This window comes from Diuraphis noxia, unplaced genomic scaffold (assembly GCF_037042655.1).
Source record: "Diuraphis noxia isolate RWA-SAM2 unplaced genomic scaffold, SU_Dnox_SAM2 contig0001, whole genome shotgun sequence".
Lineage (NCBI taxonomy): Eukaryota > Metazoa > Arthropoda > Insecta > Hemiptera > Aphididae > Diuraphis > Diuraphis noxia.
Window position 1 is genome coordinate 13,476,766 of NW_028301711.1, and position 12,597 is coordinate 13,489,362.

Here is a 12,597-nt window from a genome sequence, read left to right on the forward strand (position 1 = left end):
TGTACCTACTTAAATAATTATTTTTGAAATAATATTATATTAATATAATTATTGAAATTGTATTTATGAAACCTAATCTTAGTGGTTACTGGCTATTATATTTTGTAGACGTATCATGTAGACTTAATTAGTGACTGCCGTAACGTTGGTTTGTGGTTAATCTGATTTTAAAATGCCTCGTCAATGTTCGGTGATTTCGTGCTCGATTATTAAAAGCAAACAAGCTGTTCAGTTGTTTAAAGTTCGAGACTCAGATTTTTATGCTTGGAACGAAATTATTCGAAAAGTAAATTCAAATCGTAAAGTGGTTTATGTCTGCGCTGAGCACTCATGATAACTCATTATAATGGACCTAATGATTTGGAAAAAATAAAATTAAGAATTTTACATAATATTTGAATATGCTTAAATTTTAATATTTTGTATTTCTGTAATATAATTATTAACTACCTATAGATTAAAAGACATTTGGTTGGATTAAGAAAGGGAGCTATTCCATCAATATTTAATACATCAATTGATACCACTGAAAACCATAATACTGTAACTCCTGATTTACCAGACCCATCCGGAAAAAGTACATTAACTACTGAACCATTTAGAAAACAGTTGTTTAATAAACCTATTGCTAAACGAATATGTCTTAGTTCACAGATCCCAATACAAGTTTGTTAATGACTTATGATTATTTCACCTAAAAATAGACTGTCTAGAACTATAGACTACTGTATGAATTTTAATACTCATAAGCACTAATTAACTATTGTTATTTATTTAGGAAACATTTACCAGTTATGAGGAATTATCAATGCCAGTTGGTTGGATGTTGTACCGTGATGAATGTATAGTGTCATTGTATAAACCAATTAAATCTGAATGTGGTAGTGAAATAAAATTGGTCATTCAGAAACAAATTGTTTTTCAGTCTAATATTTTAAAAATAAGCTTTTATGTCAATCAAAAATGTAGAGATCCTAAAGTATTAGGTTTGTAGTAAACCGACGGAGTCGCTCTACTATTTTTTTAATTACATTAACATATTATAATTACAATTCACACTACAATTATACTACTGTCTTCCTGGACCTCGAGAATGACAGTTTTATCGATACCAGATTCAACCGCGTATCGATTACAAATAAGTCCGAAAACAGAGCAATAAATTAGATTAGAATATTGCCGAATGTACGGGCGTTGGCTCGCCGAATTACTGGGAATCCAAACACTCGCAATAACAACCACTTTGCGGTTCCTTTGATCCACTCCCTACAATCTCTACCGTGTAAAAATTGGTGCTGCTCGGATATGCGGTCTACCGATGGGACGCGGTCTACAAACATACATGTAGACCGCATATCTGAGCAGTGATAAAAAAAACATTAAAAGATAAAATTGACCCAAATATACTTTGCTGTAATATAATGTATACCTACGATATAGTTTTGTATTTTCCACCTATATTTATTGTTGGATACTAAAAGACAAAATCACTGATATATCACAGTGGGGTAGTGTATTTATTAAGTTTGTTAATAATCGAACAGCCGTCGATCAGTAACCTAACCGTATATTCATCATGCAATTAAAAGAGTTCTATTCGACCATCGCCTGTAGTGAAGAAAATGCCACTGCATTTTTAAGGGAGCATGGCTTATTAGATACTGCCAACGAAACGTTACCATGCCATAAGTGCGGTAGTGAAATGGTAAATAGTAGAAAACGTGATCGCGGAGGTGAATTTCGTCCGGTTCTTCGGTGCAAAAAAAAAGGGTGCCAGACTTCACGCAGTGTACGACAAGGCAATAAATTTTTTCACTATGAGGACTTGAACAACAAGTCTAATAGTAAACTAAAATTGACAGAAATATTAGAATTGGTTTTTTTTTTTGTGTTGGACATACCTCTTATAACAACAGCCACACTAACAGGTAGGTGCCAGGAGACAGTTACTGACTGGTTTAATATGTGTCGTGAAGTATGTTCAAGTATTGTTCAAAAACGACCAAAGATGCTGGGAACTGTCATAAATCCAATACAGATTGATGAGGCAAGATTTGCCGGAAAAAGAAAATATAATCGTGGAAGGTTACTTAATGGTGATAAACCCGCTTCATCAGAAGACAGAGATGCTGAAATATACAACGGTAGAAACCATGGACGAAGAGTTGATGGACCTTGGGTTTTTGGGCTTAAAAATGGTTCTGACTGCCGATATTTTTATGTTCTTCGAAGAGACAAAAACACATTACTACCAATTAATCTACGAGAGTGTGAAGCTGGCTCTGTTATTCATTCAGACGAGTGGGCAGCCTATAGATGTTTGAAAGATAATGGATATATTCATAACACTGTTAACCACCAGCAAAATTACGTTGATCCTTTGACGAAAGCTCACACTCAGAGCATAGAGAGATCATGATTGGATGCAAAAACAAAAATTATGAAAACGATGAGAGGCACAACCATGCAACTTTTGCAATCGCATCTCGACCACTATTGTTGGAAAGTTGCTAGGAAAGAAGAACCTGATTTATTTATTGCATTTTTGAGGGACATTAAAGCAGTTTATCGTTAAGGTTTTTATACATAAAATTATTTTTAATATTTTTTTACATAATTTTTAATTTTCTTAGTAATATTTTTTTTGCTTTTTTAAAAAATATTTTTGACTTATGACATTGCGTATTGTATTATTTATTTACATACCATTATTTTTAATGATTTTTACTAATATACTAATAATTAATATATTTGATTATTATTTTAATTTGGTTATTTATTTACATACTACTATTACTATTAACTGCGTATCATAGGTGTGCGGTCTACATAATATGTAGACCGCATATCTGAGCAGAAAAATGTCGGTAGACCGCATATCCGAGCAGCACCTAAAAATTCTGCATAAATACAGGACTAGGTCCATTGCAGAATTAGAATTAGTTTGTGTCTCACTCAATGTAGAACTTAGTATAGTCGTTGGGCTTGTCCTCAACATCGCCGCTATACATAAGTTCATTCCAATTTTTATTACTAATTTCTCGGGCAGATACTTTACGTTCTGTCCTCAAATTTATATAATTTTATATTTTACTTTAATAAAAATACTTAATATTTTCAACGTTGTGTAACTTGTAACTCTATCACCGTCCCCTTTGAAAAACCTGATTGTCAATCCAACGTCGCTGAACTCAAATAATAGGCGTTAGTGAGGGATCACTACACGTTTTTGGTGTCAGGTGTGGGGTCACCTGAAAGAAGTATTTTGGTATCCAACCCAGAATCAAGTACATCAGCGGACCTCGAGTTCAACCACGTCATTGATCCACGCATCAGGAATAAGAACGGACAAAGCAAGTACATCAACGACGAGCCTAGCGGAGCATCAACGGCAAGCCAGCAGAGCAGTCATCAGCACGCAGGACAATTTTTAGGACCAGACAGCATCATGAGCATTTTGTAAGTTGTCAGTTAGAACAATTATTTAGTATATGTCTGAGAGTCCGAATAGGTGTTGGGAAATAACTAGATACAACCCACAAACTTTACGTACAACCATAATGAGTGTAAACATAGGACTTGAATCTGCTTTACGCATGGTTCCGACTTTTAACGGGGGTTCCGAAGCAGACTTATCTTCATATATAACAAAATGTAACTATATAATGAATAACGTTAGCGAAACCATTAGACCTATGATATTTGAAAACATATTAGCACAATTAGGAGGGGACGCATACCAAGCGGTACGCTATCGCGAGTTCACGGAATGGACAGCGTTTAAAAACCACCTCCGCACAGTATTTGGGGCAACACACTCAGTTAATTTTTTGCAATCACAATTAAGCAATATAAAACAACATTTCGGTGAAAACGTTCGAACTTTCGCCGGACGTACGGAAAAATGTTACCACGAATTGGTAAGCGCGTTAACTATAGGACTAGATCATAACGCTGCAACGGCAGTGGCTAACTCGCATAAAACGGGGGCACTAGCTGCATTTATTAACGGGGCACAACCCGAAATTAGGGCACTACTACGAGCTCGAGATGTTAACACTCTTGAAAAAGCAATTACAATCGCTCTCGAAGAAGAGCAGGATTTACAACAATTAAACCGAAGATTTAATAATAATAAAAATTACGGGAAAAATAACACGAATAAAAAAAATATTAAATGCAATAAATGTAATAAAATGGGACATTATGCAAACGAGTGCCGTAATAACGTAAGCACATCGGTCAGTACAGGTTTTAGAAATCCCATAAATTATCGCGACGAAAAACCCGTTGTTATAAAGAAAGAATATCAAGGACAGGTTAGATTCTGCGCGTACTGTAAAAAGACTAACCACAATATTAAAGACTGTAGGAAACGTATGTACAACGAAAAAAATAAAACTAATGGTCAGGGGAACGAAAGTGAAAGTCCCAAAACATGGAAATAAACCAAAACAACGTTAGAATTGTCACTAACTTTGAGGAGGAGCACATATAGTATGTAGCTCGCATAATTTTAATCCGCATAATATAAAATTATTAATTGACTCAGGCGCGGAAATGAACCTCATAAAAATCACAGCATTAAACGGACAGGTTATTGTTAACGAGCAGGAAAAACGCACTATCAAAGGTATTAACGAGATACCTATATTTACGATAGGAACCATAGTTACGACTATGCAGATTAATGATGTAGACGTCCTTGTAAAATTCGACGTCGTATTCGGCGATTTTCCTATAACCAAATCCGGTATAATCGGACGTAACTTCTTGAAACAAAATAAGGTCATTATGGACTACAGTCAGAATATTTTAACGATACCCGAACAAACCAGTCTTAAAGAGATTATAATACCGCCGCGTAGTAACTGTGTACTATTAATAAAAAACGACGATAAAATTAAACACGACGCGATAACTATAAAAAAACAAGACGTAAACGAAAACGTTATTATTGCTAATAGCATTAGCCCAGTAAATGATAATACTATAATAAGTAACATTATTAATATTTCCGAAGAACCCTTCGTTATCGACGAACTCACCACACAACATATTGATTGGGAGCCATACCACGAGACAGTACTTAAAGCATCTTTCGTAGATGATAAACAAACTGATCGTATAACAAAATTAAAAAGTGAAATTAAAACGGACGATTTAAATAAAGAGGAACGTGAAAATATTTTACAACTCTGTTGTGATTACGCGGATTTATTTTACTTACCGGGTGACTATTTAAGCGCTACCGATGTCGTAACGCATACGATAAACACGCCGCGATGCACAAAACCAATTAATATACGACCGTACCGTTTACCTTGGGCTTATCAGGAGGAAATCGAAAAACAAATCAAAGAAATGAAACATAACAATATAATACGCGATTCTAAATCACCTTTTAATTTTCCGTTAGTAGTAGTAAAGAAAAAAAACTTAGACTCGACAGGGAAACCTAAATTACGGATTTGCGTAGACTTTCGAAAACTTAACGAAGTAACGGAAAACGAAGCATATGGTCTTCCTAACTTGCTCGAAATACTCGAATCGCTAGGAACATCTAAATATTTTAGCACTCTCGATCTAGCCTCGGGATACCACCAAATCAAAATAGATCCAGCCGACGTGTATAAAACGGCCTTCTCTGTATAAAACGCGCGATGAAATCTGTTCTCATGGGTCTCGAAGAAATGTGTACCGCCTATCTCGATGATATCGTAGTACACGGGTCTAGCTTAGTTGACCATCAGAAAAAACTCGAACACGTTTTTAATCGACTGCGTGTACATAAACTTAAGTTACAGCCTCAAAAGTGTTCTTTCTTACGAAAGGAAGTTATCTATTTGGGACACGTAATTAATGAAAACGGGGTATCACCAGATCCAAACAAACTTAAATGTATTCGAGATTATCCTAGACTTAAAAATGCTAAAGAAATTAAATCATTTTTAGGATTACTAAATTACTATAGACGTTTTGTCGATAACTTTGCAAAAATAGCAAAACCACTAACTCACTTACTTAAAAAAGACGTACCATTTGTATGGACTGATAATTGCGAACATAGTTTTATGGAACTAAAAAAAGCTTTAATGAGCCCACCATTACTAGTCTATCCAGATTGGGAAGCAGGGAAGTTCAATTTGTGCACCGACGCTTCGCAATATGCAATTGGGGCCGTATTATCTCAAGGTGATGTGCCTAAGGACCAACCCATAGCATACGCGAGTAGGATACTTAATAAAGCGGAAACTAACTATAGTGTTGTTCAAAAAGAATTATTAGCCATCGTATGGGCCGTGAAATATTTCAGACCATATTTATATGGTCGATATTTTAATATAGTAACCGATCATCGACCACTAACCTACTTGTTCGGTATTAAAGACGCGTCTTCGCAATTAATGCGTTGGAGTTTGCAACTAGCCGATTACGATTATACTATAACTTATAGAGCTGGTCCGGAACATTCGAACGCAGACTGTTTATCACGCATACGAGTAGTACAGACCAGTTCAACAGAATCGAACACGGACTATAACGAGTTTCAAAACGCGGAAAATAAACCGATCTTTAATTCAAAAATTTTAGAAATCGAAGACGACCTCCACAAGGTCGTTAACCAAGAGAACATAGTTGTTACACTGCCGCGAGATAAAGTAATAACACACCCGACCGTACGCGAAATTATTAAACATATAAACATTAATGAAATAGAGTTCACTAACGAGAACCAGTTTTATAAACACACAAATGGGTCACACTTCATAATTTTCTATAACATTATACCATACCATTCGGCACCACTTGTTGCCGAAGAGATCTACCAGGCAATTAAAAACATAAAAGATTATTGCATTGATAATAAAATCGAATCCTTTTCTACACTAAAATTAGACGGAGCTACGTCATTGACCAGTTATTCTAGAATTCGAACGATGTTCCGATATATATTCAAATCCACAAACATCGTAATTAAAATTTATACTGGGGGCAGCTTACTGAGGAGGAGAAACAACAAGTTATATACGAAAACCACAACTCACCGTTAGGAGGACATTCCGGTGTATCACGTACCATTAAACGACTCAAGGTTAACCACAATTGGCGTAATATGAAAAAAGACGTAAAATTGTACATTAAAAATTACGAACTAGGCCAAAAGAATAAATCGCATAAAAAGACAAAACAACCAATGCTGATAACCAGTACGGTCACTAAACCTTTCGAACGAATTTGCCTTGACATCGTAGGGCCACTACCACAAACACTAATGGGAAACTCTTACATTTTAACATTGCAAGACGAGTTATCTCGTTACGCCATGGCCATTGCTTTATCATCCACTGACGCATCCACGGTAGCACAAGCATTCGTAGAATGCTATGTCTGCACATTTGGCATTCCTAAATCAATTTTGACAGATTGCGGTACAAACTTCCTTTCCAACATGTTCAAAAACATGTGCAAACTACTTGATATTAAAAAAGTACAAACAACCGCATGGCATCCACAAACAAACGGGTTTTTGGAATGTAGCCACAAAACATTAAAAACATATCTTAGAAGTTTCGTAGACAAGGACAATAATTGGGACAAACTTTTATGCTACGCTATGTTTTGTTATAACACAACTACCCATACTTCTACAAATTTCACACCATATGAGTTAGTTTTCGGGACCAAACCTAATATTCCTTCTGCACTTAATAAAGAACCAGAACCACAATATAACTATGACGATTATGTTTTCGATCTCCGACGGGTTATGCAGGAAGCACATAAAATCGGTAGGGACAATTTGATAAAAAAGAAGGAACAAAATAAAAATTATTACGATACTACTATAAATGCTATCGATCTCCATGTAGGTGACAAAGTCCTCATTAAAGAGCATAACAAGAAGAACCCACTTGATTTAAATTGGCAAGGACCGTATGAAATAATTTTGGTACACGACAACGAAAATATAACAATACAAAAAGGTCGTCGCGAATATAGAATTCATATAAATAACGTTAAGCGCTATCATGAAAATGATAACGACCGCCAATAAAAGAATTACCACTATTACGTTATATCTTAAGTAAATATATATATATATATATATAATAAATAAATAAATAAATAAATAAGTAATTAAATAAAAATAAAGGATATATAAGTACATATGCGTATTATTAGATTTAAGTGTTAAAACACACAATATTGGGAAGAAGGGAATCATTTATTTTATCATTTTTTTTTATAAGGTTTGGGTATAATGATAATTTTATTTTAAGTATGACTAATGAACTGAAAACATTTCCAGACTTATACTACTAACAATACCATTTACGTCAGGAACTTTACGATTCACCGACGAACATTTAAACCAACATTCCGGTATCTACTACGAAAATCGAGGACCGTTGAAACTTATAACGTCTCAATGGGACCTTACTGCGTACATTAGTCTAGCCAAATATAACGAACAATTTGATTACATAGATACTATTATAGAAAAAACAAAAGCATTGTGTACACCCAGTAAACAATAATTTTGACTGTACTAATTTACTTATTGTAGCTAACGATATAATTCAAAATTTACAAGTTACAACAGAAAAAACAAGTATTGAACTCTATAGGGCACGTAATTATTAAACGTAATGCTCTTCTTAAATTCGCAACAAAAACAGTTAGGTTAATCTATGGAATATGCAACTTAGAATGCATAAGAAAATTTAACTTTAACATAGGACTGGCTCAGAACTCTTCACAATCTAAATTAATTAAAAAACAAATTAAAGTAGTACAACTGAACCATGGTATAGGAACACACAGATATTTTAATGTGTCATTAGATACAAATGATCTAACAAATATTACAAAGGAACAACAAATCAAAAATTATTTAACCAAACATTTTATACAGGTTAATTTATTAATTACAAAACATATATTAGAAACCAATACTTTATTAGAAATTATACACCAAGCAAAAATAGGAATTATACACCCAAGTTTAATAACACCACAGGAGTTATTAGAACACGTTAAAGATATTAAAATATCACTACCAGGGGGAACAGTTTTACCCACTGACTTAGAAATAACTAACATTTATGAACTAGTGAAACTCTCAGATATTGCTATTTATTATGCTAACGACAACCTAGTTTTTATAATTTCTTTACCTTTAATATACCAAAATGATTTTGTTTTATATAATTTAATACCTGTACCAGTATGTATTGACAATGATTGTGTTTATATAAAACCTATTAATAAGTATCTAGCTATAAGTAAATCTAAAGAACATTATGCAACTTATGATGAATCTTACTATACTCATTGTAAACACGCTAGAGATTTTCTATTATGTCCTGAAGGCAATCCTTTACATCCTCGCAACACACGACCCACATGTGAAGTACTACTATTGCAAGATCCTTCTGAAGTTCCACCCAGTTGTGAAATAATGCATGTTCAAATCGGTACGACTATTTTTCATAAAAAAAGATTCAAAAATGAATGGATATACGTAACCAACCATGATGTACTATTCATTACCTGTGATGAAGACAAAGAATCAACCAGCCACACACTCAAAGGAGTAGGAATCATTCACTTAAACGAAACTTGCAAAGGCTACGCGACTAGAGACATATTATTACCAGGAAAGGTCGACTATAAATCTGAATACGCAGATTTTAATCCAAGGGCAATAATAGACCTAAACCAAGTTTCACCACGAATAGAGACTAACAACTTAATGGAAGACTATCACGTAAAAACAAATAACATGGACGACTTGCACGTAGTTTCGAACTCAAAGAAAAATTTGGACAGTCAAACCAAAATCAACGGAAAAATCGAAGAGATTCAAGACATACAACAGTTGTGTAACTATGTATTATACATAACTATAGGCTGTATTGTCATAATTATGATATTAATGATGATACACAGCATTAAACAGAAAATAACAGAAAAATTCAAAAACAGACGTCAAAAACACGTTCGTGAAGAAAATGAAGAACTTAACAAACCAGGAACGGGTCATCAAAGTGAAGATATAATTGAATTTCCACTTACACCACGGAATAGCCCGGAGGTCCACTATACCAAATTAAAACCATATGGGTTTAATTGAGGAAGTCAGGGACTTCCATCTTCGAGGGGAGGAATTTAGTAAACCGACGGAGACGCTCTACTATTTTTTTAATTACATTAACATATTATAATTACAATTCACATTACAATTATACTACTGTCTTCCTGGACCTCGAGAATGACAGTTTTATCGATACCAGATTCAACCGCGTATCGATTACAAATAAGTCCGAAAACAGAGCAATAAATTAGATTAGAATATTGCCGAATGTACGGGCGTTGGCTCGCCGAATTACTGGGAATCCAAACACTCGCAATAACAACCACTTTGCGGTTCCTTTGATCCACTCCCTACAATCTCTACCGTGTAAAAATTCTGCATAAATACAGGACTAGGTCCATTGCAGAATTAGAATTAGTTTGTGTCTCACTCAATGTAGAACTTAGTATAGTCGTTGGGCTTGTCCTCAACATCACCGCTATACATAAGTTCATTCCAATTTTTATTACTAATTTCTCGGGCAGATACTTTACGTTCTGTCCTCAAATTTATATAATTTTATATTTTACTTTAATAAAAATACTTAATATTTTCAACGTTGTGTAACTTGTAACTCTATCACCGTCCCCTTTGAAAAACCTGATTGTCAATCCAACGTCGCTGAACTCAAATAATAGGCGTTAGTGAGGGATCACTACAGGTCTATCACAATTGACATACCCATTAGATTTTATGAAAATTAATGAAACTATTAAATTGTTTGAACAGAAACAAATTTGTCAAGGTGGTCCAAGTGTCATCAATTTTCCTGGTACCTATATATTTCTAATTGCTTAGTTAATAATTAATATTTTTCTACATAATCTTAAATTAAACATTTTGTATTTAGGAATTCATATTAAAAACACTAATTAAGACGGTTCAATATGGCGCCATAACGAATGTTCAATTCTTACTAATTCTACAAAAAGATGTCAACGATTTAATTTATTATTTCCTTATTTTAGGGTGTATAGAAAAAGGTTATCTATTAGAAATAAAACATATGTTGGCTCTACTCTGACTCCTACTAGACGTAGTATATTAAAACAAATTTTGAGAAAAACAAAAATGGTTAAACAATCCAATAAAAGGTGAAAAAGTGTGAAAGAAAATAATATTTACAATAAACTATGCATTCATCATATTTGTTTATTAAAGGTTTAAAATAAGAGTAGAACAATTGAATGTAACATTGAATGAAGTACAATGTAAATCAAAAAAATTGACAAATGAATCTGTAGCTGATTTATTTGAAAGTAACAACTTGAATACATCACAAAAAACAATTATTCAAGAAATTATCAATGCCAGTAAAGTTATAAACACTAAAAATAGGAAGTATTCAGAAAATTGGATACTATTATGCATCTTATTGAAAATTAGGTGAATAATTTACCATTTAAGGTAATATTAATTGATGACTAACATTTTTTTTTTTTGACGTTGATAGATCTTCCACTACTTACCGATTTTTAAGAGAACAAGAAGTATTACCTCTACCATGTCCAAGAACTATTAGAAAATATTTATCAATGATAAACATTCAATGTGGTTTTGACAAGAAATTTTTCCAAATATTAAAAAAAAAAATTGGTATACTTAGATCTGAACAAAAACATGGTATGTTAGTTTACGATGAAATGTTTTTAAGAGAAAGTCTTAATGTAAACTCTCAGACTCTCACTTATTGTAGATTGGAAAATTTTGGCGGAGAAGTAGATTCTTCTGAATTAAAAGTTAATCATGCATTAGTTTTTATGTTCCAAAGTTTAGCTTTAAATTTTACTCAACCTATTGCAGTTTTTGCAACTCATGGTCCAGTTAAAGGTATTAAAATTGAAATACTGTAATTGTGTTATTTGTTTATCAGATCAATAATAATATTGTTTTGACAAACCAGTAATAATATAATAAACAACCAAAAAACATCAGTATAATATTTAACTTCATGATTTAATTGTATATGCTTTATTTTATGTGTTAGATGTTAGTTGTATGTTACTGTGGACTGCGGTAGGTATATGCATTTTTATGTTTTTAAATATTACTAATATTAGGAACTGTATGTGGTTAATTATTGAATGTTGCATGATTTTAATATACAGTCTTAATATATTGTAATAATATCTATGTTATAATGGTATATTTCTAGATTATAGGTATTTTGCTCTTCGTTTTATTTGTGTTCTATGATTTGAATGTCCAGTTTCATGTATATTATGTATTGTGTGTACATACTAAATGTATATATAATTATGTACAAATTAAGTGTTGTACTTTTATGTTTTATTTGTAAGTTATAAATATTATTGTGATTTATAATCTATTATATTTTTTTGATTCAATATTTATTAATATATCATAGGTTTGGTTTTGGCTCAATTGGTCATTAAAGCAATATGCTTGTTGGAAAATATTGGATGTAGAGTTGAAGGTGTGGTTTCAGATGGGGC

At 33.1% G+C, this 12,597-nt stretch overlaps 2 pseudogenes; both read left to right on the forward strand.

Annotated features, from left to right (window-relative positions):
- The first annotated feature begins 3,351 nt into the window (after window positions 1-3,351).
- On the forward strand, window positions 3,352-5,655 carry LOC149059794 (uncharacterized; annotated as a pseudogene).
- Window positions 5,656-10,834: 5,179 nt separating this feature from the next.
- On the forward strand, window positions 10,835-11,994 carry LOC149059795 (uncharacterized; annotated as a pseudogene).
- Window positions 11,995-12,597: the final 603 nt, after the last annotated feature.